General features: G+C 39.7%; 1 pseudogene; it reads left to right on the top strand.

The window, feature by feature from the left end:
• The first annotated feature begins 1,113 nt into the window (after positions 1–1,113).
• LOC136317837 (G protein pathway suppressor 2 pseudogene) lies at positions 1,114–11,717 on the top strand (annotated as a pseudogene).
• The last annotated feature ends 3,941 nt before the right edge of the window (positions 11,718–15,658 follow it).

The raw sequence follows: 15,658 nt of genomic DNA on the forward strand, positions 1-15,658 counted from the left end.
GCAAGACACATTACACAAATTACAGCAACATGACAAATCATACGATTTCAACAATTACAAAGATACATTTCACCAGTCTCTGAGCACTTTGCCAAAAGCGCAAAATGTCCTCGGACTTCTTTCTAGCCATGGGAAAAGCTTCCCAGGGCAAGGGAAGGGCCTCCAGCAAAGCCACCCCCACCCTCATCAGGGTATTTCACATTGTCCAAAATCCATAAGTCCATCCAACAAAGGAGCCAGTGCTCACTCAGGTCGTAGTCCAGGAAATCAGTTCATGCACATGAGGCCTCAGCCACCCCCCTCATTCCTGCTGTCCTGGCAGGTCTTACACTGTCCCAAAGAGGAGCATGTGGCAATGGCAGTCAGCATTTTCATCTCTGCTCTGGAGAGCATGATGGCATCCACCCCTATGTTCCAAAATGTCAGTGGACCCACCAGCGGCTTAGGCACTCTCTTCCATTTCAGCAGCCACTCAGCGATGCAAGCCTGGCTTCTGTTCATCCTCCCACTGCAGCTGCCGCCGTTTACCTTCTGGAGTCTGCAAATTGCGACTATGGCCCAATTCTCCTCATCCTCCAAAGATGAACTGAAAACACCAGCTCACACTTCCGGGCTCGAGCCCCGGGCTGCCGCTGCCTGTGTCTGGGAGTCAGCGGTTACTATAGCACACATAAGCAAGAACAGAGCACCAGGGCCTGGGGGCCCGTCAGGAGCAGGCCCACCCCACCAAAGCCTCCACATCCCCCCAGGTGATGGGGCATGAACACCGGCCGTGAGGTCTTCTTCTGGAGCGCTGAGGACCTCTTCCCCTCAGGCGTAGTCAGTGTGGAGAAGGCCAGGGCTGTGGCTTTGGATGGGTGAATACTGAACCACCTAGTGGGTGCCCAAGAAACCCTGTCAAGCAGGCTGGAGGGTTAAAGGGATCTAAATTGACTGAAAAACACAAGCATAGCCTCTCTCTTGCATTAGAAGAGGGTATGATCCCCACCACTGTGCCATGGCTGGGTCCTTCCAGCATCATTTCAGAGAGAGGGACGGGGGAAAGAGAGAGCGAGAGATACAAAACAGACAGACAGACAGAAAAAAGACACTTGGAGGTGTATAGGCTGGCCCATGGGTCTGCAGCAGGAACAGATGTTGGAAAAAATGCATCTGAGAGGTTGGGGTGGGGCACTGAGCCCGGCAGGAAATGCGGAAGTAGCGACTTCCACTTTTTCAGGTGGCAGAGCTGATGGTGCAGTTAGCAATTCGGTTGGTTTTGTTTCTGCATGCTCAGCCGCGATGTCAAACTTGGAGGCTAAACTACTTTCCTCCTCAGTGGAGGGGGGTGAATAGAAAGGTAGGGGTTCCTCTGAAAGAGGAGTAGTCTGTAGGACCTTATGGACTGGCAGAGGGTCCCCAGCAGGAGCACCAGTCAAGCAGGTGCGTATTGCTAGCAGGGCAGGAATGAGGCCAAGAGGGAAGGTTTGTCCCCCATGTACTTCAGCTGAATGGACGTGCCAGAAAGCTCGGGCCCAAGTATCCGGGTCCCAGAGGGGCACATCCTCAATCCAGGGATTGAGACCAGAGAGAATCTCCCAGTAAGTACAGAGATCCTTTTCACAAACCTTAACTTGCCTACTCTGCAATAGGGCATGCAGGGCTCGAGCCTGCGGGGCTCAACAGCGGGGGAGAAGGTTTCCCATTGTAGAGGGTCACTCACCCGTCCCTTGGATGCCAGTTAGGTCCCTGCCTGACGTTGGGCACCAGTTGTGGACAAGTCCTGCCGGAGGTGAGGACAACGCAGACGCAAAGACCCGACTCCGAGGACCAGGTTCAGTGACACAGATCCAATTTATTCTGGAAATAAACTAGCTTTTATATACATGGGTTCAGCCAACAGTATGTTACAGTGTGTTCCTCAAAGCCAGTGGCTGAAAAGATCAGGGAGCTGTGTGGTTGGCGCTAAGTCACTTTCTTATAGTGGGTGCGCTTCCTTCCTAGGTATGCCTAGGAGGCTTCTGGGAGCTGGAGTGTTCTCACAGCATTGCATCAGCCACAGCTACTAGGAATGCACTCTGCGATCCACCCACACTAAGGTTCAGAGAGAATAAGACAGAACAGACAGCAAGTGAATGGTAAAATACTATGTGGATATCTCACCCAGAGTTTCTGAGTTCTAATGTACTCAGAGCTGTCTCTGCCCATTTGAATGTATATTTAAATTTTAACTTTTCTTCTTCCCAAAACTTTAAGTTGGTCATAACTTGTGGTTGCCATATATATTTACATATATAAGAAAATAAGTTACTCTTCATAGCAAAATAAATAATATATTAGTCAAATGGATACGGTACTTGAACTAAATGCTGGCGTGTTAACTTTGAGTGTCTCGTGATTTGCTATATAACCTTGAGAAAATTCCTTTCCTTCCTCTGTGCCTCGATTTCCTTAGTTCTCCTTGTATATTTCAGGTCTCTGCTACAATGATGCTGCAGAACAAATAACATAAACTTCAATGGTTTCAAACAATATACATCCTTTTCTCTAGCTGACAGATTTTCAGGTCAGTTGGGTTGGCTTTGTTGCAGGCTGTGGGTTGGGTCTAGGTCTCTTCCGCATGTCTTTCATTCTGAGAGGAGCAGTTCCTTTTGTTTTTTATGCACAGAAGGACAAGAGTCCAAGTCAAACCACAGCAACACCGTTAAAGCTTCCACTTACATCACATCTACTCACTATTCATTGTCCAAAGCTAGTCATATGGTAAAGCTCAAAGTCAATGAAGCAGAGAGGTCAAATCCACCTCTTTTATTAATACGCACTACACAGTTGCACAGCAAAGGAATGTGTACAGAATTATGTTAGAGGAAGGGAATGAAGAATTGTGAACAATAATTAAGTCAACCCCATTCCTCTTCAGTCAATGGATATGCAGTTGGGCTTAGCTATATGAAAACTTGTTCTAACCAACTTTATTTTAAGGTACTGCATGTTACATGTAGCTTTAGAAATAATGTGCATATGTAAAGATCCTGTAGTAGAACTATGGTATGTTATTTACAGGCTAATAAAAAATGCACCTTAGAAAAATATGTTTGCTTGAACAAATGTTTTGTTTGAGTGATGAGACTATGGTAATACATTTTTTCCTTTTCTATAACACTCAAATTTTATGAATATATATTAATGTAGTATTTTTAAAGACTTTTTAAAGTCCTTTTTGAAAAGATTTTATCAATGAAAGTGCTTGCAAATGAATGAAAACTTCTAGTTTAAAAAAAGAAAAGCGTGTTTACTTTTAGAGGATTACATATTAAATGCATATTCTGTGTCTCTGATAGCATTAATTATTCATTTCCTCAACATTGTCATTTTAGTTACATTATTTCAAGAAATAGAAATCTTACAGAAACCAAGGGATTATATGAATAGACATGATTTTTAATTTAGTTTTATATATCTCTTTTGCTAAATAGGGCATGCAGTTTACTGGACAGTACATAAAGCAAAGCTCTCCCTATTGGTACCAAGTTGGCAAGCAATTTGGTTTTAGTCCTGTCTGGAGATTGCTTATTCAATCCCATACATTTCAACTCTGATCCTCTAATGGTCATCTGTTATGCTGTGATTACATGGATGAACTGCAAAGAGATCATTTGACTAAATTGTCAAGTTCAGGGCACAGTATACTTACAAAGGAAAAAGATGCTACAACTAAAAATAAAATAGGCTGTGATTTACAATGAAGTGTGACACTTTAAAAATAATACAAATAGTCTGCTTCAAAAAAAGCCTGTCCCTGAAAATATTCTAAGGAATAATTTTCTGCATTGTTGACAATCTCAACAGATTGGCTATATTCAAGATGGGCTTGGGGACAGAACTACGTTTCACTCCTCTAGTTAGTAATATTAAAGCTAGAAAGTGCTGAGAGGTCACATCACTGCTTCTATAAACCTGATGGTGTTGAGGTTTGTCTAACATTTTTTTCTATTCAATTAACAGAAGAAAAATTGCTTATTACAAGCTTTTTCAAGCAATATTTTATTTCTTGCCTTAAAACACCATCACTTCATTCAGTACTTCCTTCCATGTAATAATAAGCAAAGATAAATTTTGACAGAGACTCACTGGTTCTCCAATAAGAGATACAAGAGGTTGAGCCAAAATCCAACCTCTCTTGGTATGTAAAGCTATCCTATCCTCTTCTACTGGTTTTATAGAAGCATGAAATAAATTTTACATGCATGCCTTATCTGGAATGTAAACAAGGGTTGCATACTTCTTACAACACTTTGCTTTTGATACCTCCGTGTTTATTTTACAAGCATAAGACCTCATGGACACATCCTAACCCTGAGTTCCTCTCAGAATCTTAAAGGCAGTTAATCTTACTATGCCTTTTATCCTTTCCTCATTATTCACTTACAATTTAGTGAGATTTTTCTTAGATTATTTAAGTGTTTTCCATGCATCATGCCACATGAACTATCTACTAATTAGCTGACCTCTGCTTAATTGTCTTCATCTAAAATTGGACATTATTGTGGTAGCCATCTCCTGGGTTGAATTGAATAAAATGCGGGACATAAAGTGCTTAGAAAAAACTATCCATCATATAGTAAACAATCAAAAATGTGAAGTATTTCCTTTCATACATTTAATAATATATAATAAACATCTACTGCATGCTAGGCCAAGCACTGTTCTGGGGACTGTGAATTCAATTTTGAACAAGATAAACAAGGTTTGTAATCTCATGGAGTTGACATTTCAGTGAGAGATGACAAACATATAAAACAAACAAGATAGATACTAGTAACAAAATAACTTTGTAAATGAGGAAATTTAAACTGAGATGAGGTATACAATTTCCTCACAATCAGAAAGCTAAATGGTGGTAAAGCCTGAATTCGAATCTAGGATTATAGTACCCCAAAGCCCAAGCTTTAAATTTGCCATTATCCCCATACTGTTATGCTCATTATAATCTCTGAAGTATTTTCCCACTACTGCCTTCCTCTTTTACCCTTTATACTTCATCCTCTGAAATCACTATACCATATCTTGACCTTTACTGAGATTTGAGTTTCCTTGGGAGTGTATCAGTTCTGACAGTGGTTCTCAAACTTCACTGAATATTAGAATCACTTGAGGATCTTTAATACAATACTAATGCCTGGGTGCCCCTCCCATAGATTCTAATTGGATTATTCTGGGTTTAAATCAAGTGATTCCAATGTGCCGCCTTATAGAATTATGGCTACTAATATTCTGCATGTATCCAAAACAGGTTATCATCAGGTTGCTTACTTTAATTTCTCTCCTGGGACAACTTCCTGGTGTTTTTTTTTAAGTCTCTATTATTAGAGTCATTCTTGCATTTTTCTTGACCCAAGTGGATTTCCCACTCTTCAAAATCATCCCTTTAGCTCTTTCAAAGCTTTAGGTAGCTAACATACATCCAGTTACTTAATGATGGTATCTGTCTCCCTCTAAATGGCCTTATATTGGATAGTCTGTTGCTCCCTTTATTGTATTCAAGTCTCTTTACTACATTAAAACCATCTTTGCATTTTCTCCAGGGAGAACTCCATTATTCTGGACCCATTGCAGCCAGATTTCTGAGAAGTGTCTCTCCATTGTTTCTTCACTTACTCATCTTCCAGTCATCTCTAATAACTACATTTCTATTCAATTTACACCTTCATGTGTCACCAGAATACAGAACACACAAGTTGAGATATAAACAGAACAGTTTTATTTTGGACTCACCTTGCCCGTTTTATTCAGTGGGATAATGTAATGCTACCCTTGACCAGGACTCAACACAATCTCATGTTGGCTCTTTCTTATATCTAGTTCACAAGACAGTCTTGAAATTTTTATACTCCCAAAGACTGTAGGATGATCTTAATATAGCCACCAAAATCCTGTGGTTTCAGACACCTAAAGCTTTTTCAAGCAGGAGTCAAGCACAGTTTCTCTGTATTTCAGGACTACAGACTTACAGATGTAAACTGAGTGTTCATATGAAATTCCCAACTACAATAGATCCATGACAAAGGAGGGGGAGGTGTTGAATCACGAATCACCAAAGAAGTCTCTTCTCTTTGACTTACTTTTATAATGGACTGGTATGGCATATATTACACATTTATAATGTAATACTTTCTCACATTAGTTTTTTTTGTCATTGTTTTGCTTGATCCCAGTACCATCGATCTAAGCATCACTATAAGTAGTACAACCAGACATCATGTCCCTTATGATGTAATGAAATATCCTTATGTAAAAAAAGAAAAATTGAACCTAGATCAAATCAGCCTCTAGATTTAATTTAGAGGTTTTAGCAAACATATGGCTTTAAGGAACAAGTTAAATGATAATACTAGAAAGCTTGGAAGTAAAAAAAAAATGTAAGAAACTTTATAGGACAAATGACCTAGTTTCTCCAGAAAATCAATTCAAGGGAAAAAGGAAGTGAGAATGTGTGACTCTTAAAGAATAAAAGAGACTTAAAAGACAAAAGAGCCAAACATGATAAGCAGATCTTGTTTGGAACCTAATTAAAAAGAAAAAAAAACTAAATGTAAAAAGTATCTTTGAGGGAGTCAGAGTATCTGAATATTGTCTGATTATTAGATGGCATTAAGGAATTCTTGTAAATTCTATTAGGTATGAGAATAGTATAATTATTATGTTAAAAATCAAAATATATTTAGCATTTAAATATGTATACTGAAGTATTTACACGTAAAATGATACAATGTCTGGTATTTATTTAAAAGTTTTTACTTCCTAAATTCTTGGAGATCAAAAAGTGGACAATTATTGATCCTGGGACTCAGTTTAATATATTAGTTTTTCTAACACTGTGTATGCTTTAAAATTTCTATAATAAACTTGTAATATCGTTTTTGACTTCTTACTTTTAGCTTCATTGTTGTTGTTACTGTTGAGTTTTGTTTATTCTTTCATAGCTCAGGGATCTGTATATTTCAAACTTAGCCCAGATGAGTCTGTCCATTGACCAGATGTAGTTACTCATGCAGGGGATGACTTTCAACTGTGTGCTCAGCATTATTTGTTCATAGCTCATGTCTCACATATTTATTTGAAATTAGACTTACTTAAATCTTTAGCATTCAAGGAAGATATCTGGATATGTGACTATGTAAATGACCCTAATTTTATTGTGAGAATTGGGAAAAACGGGTTATTATTTGGGCTAGCCTGACACTATTGTTCTCAACTATTAATCAGTACAGACAATGCACAAATCATAAGTGCAGCATAAAATTTTCAGTGTTGTTTAAAAATGAAACTAGCTTGGTCTTTCTCTTTAGAGTAAATCCCCTAAAAAGAATTAGTTATTTTGTAATCACAGTCCTGAAAAGATTGCTAAAGCCTAATCAGAATGTAACATCCCGTTTGCCTTTTGATTGTATGTCTGTCTTAACCTTACCTCAAAAATTACCACGTTTTATGGAGGGTAGACTATGTCCATATTCCTATGTGATAACAGGATGTCTTCTTGGAAACATAGTGATATAGAAAGTCCAATACCTTAATTATAATAGTGATTCTTCTAAAGCAGTATTTAAAAAATTTGCTTTACCATAAGATATACCTAGGATATTTGCTTAAAATTTAAGCTCTGGGCCCATTCCTGAAAATCCCTAAAGATTGTGATTCAGTAGCTTCTGGGTGGTCTCCTCAATGTATTTTTAACAAGCTCTTTCAGATGATTCTTATGAAAACTCAAGTTTGAGAAACCCTATGCTAAATCAATTTATTTCACTTTAAGGAGGTATGAAACATGCAAACAAGTTTTTAGTGTTGCCACCAGTGAGAGCTGCTCCAGAAAGGTGTTTTTTTGCAGAAATTCTACAAAGAAATTTTAAGAATGTTTATATCCCTTCCCAGGTTGGCTCAGCCTGACAGGCACGGGTTGTAGTAATTCTCAACTGTTTATATTACAATCATCTAGGAAGCTTGAAAATACAACTGTATAAGACCAAGACTCAGAAGGTATTGTTTAATTGGTATATAATAGGACCTAGGTATTCTTTTTGTGACAGGGACAGAAAGAAACAGAGCGAGGGACAGATAGGGAAAGACAGGAAGGGAGAGAAATGAGAAGCATCAATTCTTTGTAGCGGCACCTTAGTTGTTCATTGATTGCTTTTTTATTCATATGTGCTTTGACCAGTGGACTACAGCAGATTGAGTGACCTCTTGCTCAAGCCAGTGATCTTAGGCCCAAGTTGGTGAGCCTTACTCAAACCAGATGAGCTCACGCTCAAGCTGGTGACCTTGAGGTTTTGAACCTCGGTTCTCTGCATCCCATCCTGATGCTCTATCCACTGAGCCACCACCTGGTCAGGGGGTATTTTTATTTTTAAGAGATTCTTATATGGTTCTAAAATAAAACCAGAGTTGAAAAATACTGAGGTTGAGTTATACAATAGGTAATTGTAATTTTAGCAAATATTGTGCTTTTTAAAGAGGATAGGATTAGGAGGTTCTACCTGTCCCATAAAACCTAAAAGAATAGCTCAGACTCCAATCTCATTTTTCTCCCAATATTATGTACATTTTCGTTTGTGTTGTGTGGTTTGGACTTAATTTCTTATTATCACCTTTGACTATAATTTTTCCTTTGCTCATGTTTTGGTTTCTAGGCTCAGTTTTAAAGTTTTTTTTTTCTTTTTCTGTGTCTAGGCATAAAAATTAAGCATATTGTACTAAGAAGTGGTGAAAAAGCAGTTTGATGCTTAATCGTATACAAAAATCTTTGTCTGAATGATATTAAAACATCCCACTACTCTGCCCCATTACTTGGATCTTTCAACTCTTCTCTGATCTTGGGTGTGGAAAATTAAACATAGTAAACTGAATCTGGAGTTGCCCTGTCCCTCCGAATATAATAAAAATTATCTCAAAACCATTCCATTGTATATGGAAAGTCTAATTTCCATTTCTGTGAAGCCCCTCATGTCCAGTTTTCTAGTGTTCACTTCTGACCCTAAATTCCATTTTTCCCCTAAATTGGTCCAGGTGATGACCTGAAGAGGCATTCATGCTTTTCCTGTTCTACATCATACTAGCTTAGCTTGGTTGGAAGTCAGTTCTTTTCCTTCATCCATGCAACAGACTGTTATGTAATAAAATGTACTGTTATATAGGGCAGATTGGAGGAATTTTTTTTTTATTATTTTTCTGAAGTTGGAAACGGGGAGAGACAGTCAGACAGACTCCCGCATGCGCCCGACCGGGATCCACCCGGCACGCCCACCAGGGGCGGTGCTCTGCCCCTCCGAGGCGTCACTCTGCCGTGACCAGAGCCACTCTAGCGCCTGGGGCAGAGGCCAAGGAGCCATCCCCAGCACCCGGGCCATCTCCACTCCAATGGAGCCTTGGCTGCGGGAGGGGAAGAGAGAGACAGAGAGGAAGGAGTGGGGGTGGAGAAGCAAATGGGCGCTTCTCCTATGTGCCCTGGCCGGGAATCGAACCCGGGTCCCCCGCACGCCAGGCTGACGCTCTACCGCTGAGCCAACCGGCCAGGGCCAGATTGGAGGTATTTACAGAGCTGCAATAATGAAATTAAAGCAAACAATAAATACCTGTTCTTTAGAAAAGGCATCTTTCTATTATTTTTGCAACTCAAGCTTCAACCTCCCACAATTTTTCTATAGAATACTGCCCACATTATCCATCCCTGTGGTGAATAAATTGAAACTAAATACAGTTGATAAAATCTACATAATCTATCATCAATTTACCTAAACTAAAAAATTTTGCTAGGTAGAAAATTCAGTTTTAAATCTTAAAACTCTTAGCATTTTCTAAAATGTATACACTCCAAGGACAGCAGTGACTTTTGTCTACTGAATACTTGGGTTTGTAGATATCAGATTTGAGAATATTGGACAAAGTCAAAATTTTTTGTATGAACAAGATGAAAAAATTATTCTCCAATGTTAAATAATAAATATAAAGAAATCCCAGAGACAAAATAAAGTATAAATCACAAGATGGGAGAATTCACCGAATGGAAACTCAAATAGCTAATAAACGTATGAAAAGGTGATCAAATTCACTACTTACTAGAAAAATGACAGTTAAACCCCAATAAAATGCTAATAAAAAGTACAGTGAAATACATTTTCAATATCCATTATGCTTAGAAAAAAGATGATGTTACTAAGTTTCATCAAAGATAGGAAGACCAGGAAGCCACGGAGAAAGGGAAGAGAGAGGAGGGAGGGTCCTGCACTCTGGCTGGAAGGGATGGAGACGGGAGCGCCAAGGCTAGAGAACTCCCCATCCCAGTGTGGGTGCTCGCTGGCGCTGCAGCTGGGGACCCGGTGGGTGGCTGCGTGGCTGCGAGCCAGATAGGACAGGACGCGGGGAGGTGGGGGAGCAGGCAGCCTCCCGCCTGGGCTGACCCGGCACTATTGCCCCTGAGCACTCTCCTACCCTCAGGCGGGGTCTGAGGCTTGGCAGTCAGCGACAGCACCTGGGGCCCACAGCCCCAAGCACCTGGGCGGCACCATACCTTTGCTCCTGGAGCACCCTAAGCTTTCCAAGGCCATGGGCAGGGCATTCCACTGCCACATCATGATGTAGCAGCAGTGCAAGTGGCAGGAGGAAAAAAAGATGGACCAGATGATGGAACAGCAGATGAAGGAAAAGCAGGAGAGGAGGAAGAAAAAAAAGAGTTGGAAGAAAGAATGTCACTAGAGGAAATCAAGGAACAAATCCTGAAGTTGCAAGAGAAGTTTTTGGCCCTGCAGGAAAAGAAGCACCAGCTTCTCCTACAGCTCAGGAAAGTTCTAGCCTGTCCTGTGGTAGCAAAGTGGATAAAGCGTTAACCTGGAATACTGTGGTTGTGGGTTCGAAACCCTGGGCTTACTGGATCAAGGCACATATAGGAAGCAACCACTAAGAATTGATGCTTCCCGCTTCTCCCCTTTTCCAAAAATCAATAAAAACATCTTTAAAAAGTTGTAGATGATGAAGAGAAATGGAAGCAAGAAGCAGAGTGACCCAAGCACTCTGATGTCAGCAGCATACCAGAGCTTGACAATTCATACAGGAGCATATCTCCTCAGCATGCAGAGCCCTTGAGGACACAATCGCCTAGACATCTTCAGAGCAGCTGGCAGAGCCAAACCGATGTTTGGATCCCAAGTGCTTACCACCCAACATTATGTGGTCTTAACAGCTTTCACAGAGAGCCCAGAGCACATTCAATTCCAAGGCCGCCGGGCGGTGTCAATGGGACTGCTCAGCCTCTGCCTCACTATGGACCCAGTCAGCTGGCCTATAGCCCTAGCCAGCACCTCCGAGCCCCTTCAGCGTGTCCTGCAGTACAGCACTTGTCTCAGCCACAGCCACAGTCCTATGACATGCGCAGCCACTTTCAGCCCATCCGACAGGGTTCCTCCAACCTGGTGATGCCCGGTTCTTGTAAAAGCAGCTGGAGGATGCTAACCAGCAAACTGACTTCTCTGACTCATCCTCCCCCTGTCCCAGGCATCCTCAGGCTCTGCATCCAGCCTCTGGACTCTGCCTTCCTCAGCGCCCGCCCCAAGCATGGGCAAACAGCAGGAAAGTCGAGCTTTGCAGCTACCAGCCAACCTGGCCCCCAGCCCCCTCCCATTCAGCACAATTCTACCACAAGTGACCATCAGTTTGATTTTCAACCTCGCCCCAACCCCGGGGGGTGAGTGTCGCCTATGGTGTGTCCTAGTCCTAGGCCTATAAAATCTATCTGCCATTGGTGGGAAGTGGGGGTAAATATGAAGAACAGCATTTGGTTGACATGAACTTCTCTTTAAATTAAGGGCCTCAAAAATCCCCTGCTGGATTAATTCTGTGTCAAAATAAGAAGGCTCCTGGGATCAGAATGTACTACATAATTTATTTATTACATAGAAATGATCACATATCATATATAATTATCTTGTTTTTTTAACCTCTAATTGTTGTCGGTTTTGCTCTCAAGAATATAAACCCCATGAAGTCAAGAATCATATCTACTTTGATCCTATATTTTAGGAAAGAAACCTTAGCAGAGAAAATGGTTTCTGATCAATAATATTTCTGAATAAATAAATGATAAATAATTTTGACATGAGTGTATGACTTGGATAAAAAATGAGGATATACTGTGGTCTGTACTGAAGATAGCTGAGGAAATAGCATTACATTTCTCTTTCAACAGGTAGGCTAGAATCTTTAACTAACAATTCAGTGCAATACAACTCAGTTTAATTAATAAAATCTCTGATTTTATCAACGCCATAGCTATTTAAGAAACCACATATCCCACCCCTAAAAATGTTCCCTGACTTCACATAAGAAATCACCAAGTTAAGGTCTTCCAGTAAAAATGTGTTTTGCATTCAATGGCAGCCAGGAATAGCTCATTAGCCTCATGTAGAAACAAATGGAAAAGCACAGCTAACATGTGTAACTTGCAAACATTATCCTTTTTTTTTTTTTTAGAGAGAGACAGAAAGAGAGTCAGAGAGAGGGATAGATAGGGACAGACAGACAGATAGGAACAAAGAGAGATAAGAAACATCAATCATCAGTTTTTCATTGCGACACTTTAGTTGTTCATTGATTGCTTTCTCATATGTGCCTTGACCGCGGGCCTTCAGCAGACCAAGTAACCCCTTGCTCGAGCCAATGACCTTGGGTCCAAGCTGGTGAGCTTTGCTCAAACCAGATGAGCTCGCACTCAAGCTGGCGACCTCGGGATCTCGAATCCGGGTCCCCTGCATCCCAGTCTGACACTCTATCCACTGTACCACTACCTGGTCAGACAGCAAACATTATTCTTGCTAAATAAATTAGCAAATGCTGGAGGCCCAATAAGTATTTTATTCCTAACCTAACCCTTGGCATCCTTCATGCTTTTGCCCTCTACCATGCCTCAAAAGTAAAGATAAGTCTTCAGAAAATATTCTCAATGGCCTTGCCATTGGCTGCTTTGTACAGCACTGCAAACCAGGGACAGTACCTGGGTCATTCTAACTGTTTAATAAACACTTGTTGAATGACTGAGTGCCTTGATTTAATCTATCAAGAGCTGAATAATGTCTCAAGCATTCCAAGACCAAGTCAAATTGGATATATTTGTTTCTCTGGTACCTTTATATACTTAACATATCATTATCAATCCAAAGTCTCATCAGAAACATGACATGCTCTAAAATAACAATTTACTGTTTAATTTATACTTTTTTTTTCTTAAAAGGAATAAAAACCAACTAGAGTACCGAATTGTCTTTCATTAGGGCTTTGCAGCCTCCCTCATGGAATTTGTTGAAATAATATTTTGAATTCTGAATTTGGTGGGGGTTTTTCCAACATGCCATTTATTCATGTACTGCATTTGATTAGAGTTTCATTTTGAATGAGATTTTATTCTTCTTTGTCTCTCTTCTCAAGCGTTTGCAGTTGCCACCTCAGTGCCTCCTCATGAATCTTCTGTCATGTTGATGATTCAGTGTTCCTGCCTCGGCAGAAATAGTAGGTGACACAGATTTACTCACAGAGCCAGAGGAAATGTTGCCACCTTTTGCTATTAAGGATGTATTTTTTTCAAGGCTTCAGACTCACAGCATATTGCCAACATTATATTATAAAATATCTCCAGCATACCTAAAATTTGAAAGAATTTTACAGTGAACATTCACATACCTAATAGCAATATTCGACAATTAACATTTTGCTATACTTATTTTATAGTTTATCTTTTACTTATCCATCCCCCTGCCCATTCATCAAGCCATTGTAATTTTTGTGGGCATTTTATCGTAAGTTGCACACATACTCCAGTCTTAAACATTTAAGCATGCATCAGAAGCTAAAGTTCAGTACTTGTTTGCAGTTTTTTAATTTGAAGTAAAATTTACTTAAAACTATATGTACAAATTTAAAGCATACACTTTGATGGTTTTGACAAATAACACAAATTCCTTTCACAATATAGAGCAGGGGTCCCCAAACTATGGCCCGCGGGCCACATGTGGCCCCCTGAGTCCATTTATCCGGCCCCCGTCGCACTTCCGGAAGGGACACCTCTTTCATTGGTGGTCAGTGAGAGGAGCATAGTTCCCATTGAAATACTGGTCAGTTTGTTGATTTAAATTTACTTGTTCTTTATTTTAAATATTGTATTTGCTCCCATTTTGTTTTTTTTACTTTAAAATAAGATTTGTGCAGTGTGCATAAGGATTTGTTCATAGTTTTTTTAATAGTCCGGCCCTCCAACTGTCTGAGGGACAGTTAACTGGCCCCCTGTGTAAAAAGTTTGGGGACCCCTGATATAGAGCATTGTCATCACCCCAGAAGTTTTCGTATGTCCCTTTCTAGTCAGTATCCACCCCACCCCTCCTTTCAGATGTTGTCACTGTTCTGACATTTTTCCATCATAACTTAGTTCTCCGTGCTTGTTGCAGCACTTCCTATGAATTGTGTAAGACTTCTTTCACTCAGCATTAAGTTTTTGACATTTATCCATGTCACTCTCTGTGTAAGGAACTTACTACTTTGTAATACAGTACTTACTAGCATTTCATTATATGAATATATTACACATTATTTATTCTCCTATTAATCGACACTTGAGTTGTGTGTCCAGTTTTAATTTTATAAATAAAGCTCTGTGTACACTCTTGTACAAGGCTTTGTATAAATGTATATGTTTGCATATAAGTTGGATAAATGTCTATTAGTGTACTTCCTGGTTGCAGCATAAGCATATCTTTAGTTTTAACTAAAACTGCCTGTTTTGGGGTTTATTTTTTCCCCCAAGATACTTGTGTCATTTTACATCCCTACTTAACAATATAGAAGAGTTCAAGCCATTACACATCCTTAACAAATTAGTTGTTATCAGTCTTAATTTAACCATTCTGGTAGGTTTAATGGTATCTCATTGTGATGTTAATTTTCTTGCCCAGATGGCTAATAATGATTTTGAGCTTTTTTCATCTGCTTTTTTTGCCATTCTTGGGATAAATAACATTTGTTTATTCAGTATTTTTCTCAGAACTGATTTTAGCTCACTAATATATTGCTAAAGATTTTTATGACAATACTTATTAAGGATATATAGTTTTTATTGCCTTTGTTTAAGTTTTGATCCATGTAGGTGGAGCATATTTTAACACCATTATCTCACAAGATCTGAATTCATAATCACTAGTTCTTGCCTACAGGCATGTAGGCAAGCAGATATGTGACTTAAACTTAATATTTCTGTTTTGTCTTTGGTCCATAAGGATATTTATTTTAAGCCTGCTATTTTTTATTTTATTTTCTATTTTTAAATTATTTAGTTTTCTATGTGTTTGAAGCATTGAGGATGCCTCAGATATTTTCTTCTATATTGTTAAGACCAGAATTGACATTTTTGCCATTATATTATTATTTTGGGGTTTGATAGCATCCGCCTTTTTCTTGTTCAGTAATTATAAGAAATAAGTAAAGGTTCTTTTGATGTTAGGACACAACACAAAGACACTTGGACGGTACTAAAAGGCAGATGTTTTGTTAGTCACAGCTGCAGATGAAAGAAAGCTGCCAGGCAGAAGCACACAGAAGGTTGCACCAGGGGACAGGATAACAGCAAGCTGGAGCTATTAAGGGCAGT

This window comes from Saccopteryx bilineata, chromosome X (genome assembly GCF_036850765.1).
Source record: "Saccopteryx bilineata isolate mSacBil1 chromosome X, mSacBil1_pri_phased_curated, whole genome shotgun sequence".
Taxonomy (NCBI): Eukaryota; Metazoa; Chordata; class Mammalia; order Chiroptera; family Emballonuridae; genus Saccopteryx; species Saccopteryx bilineata.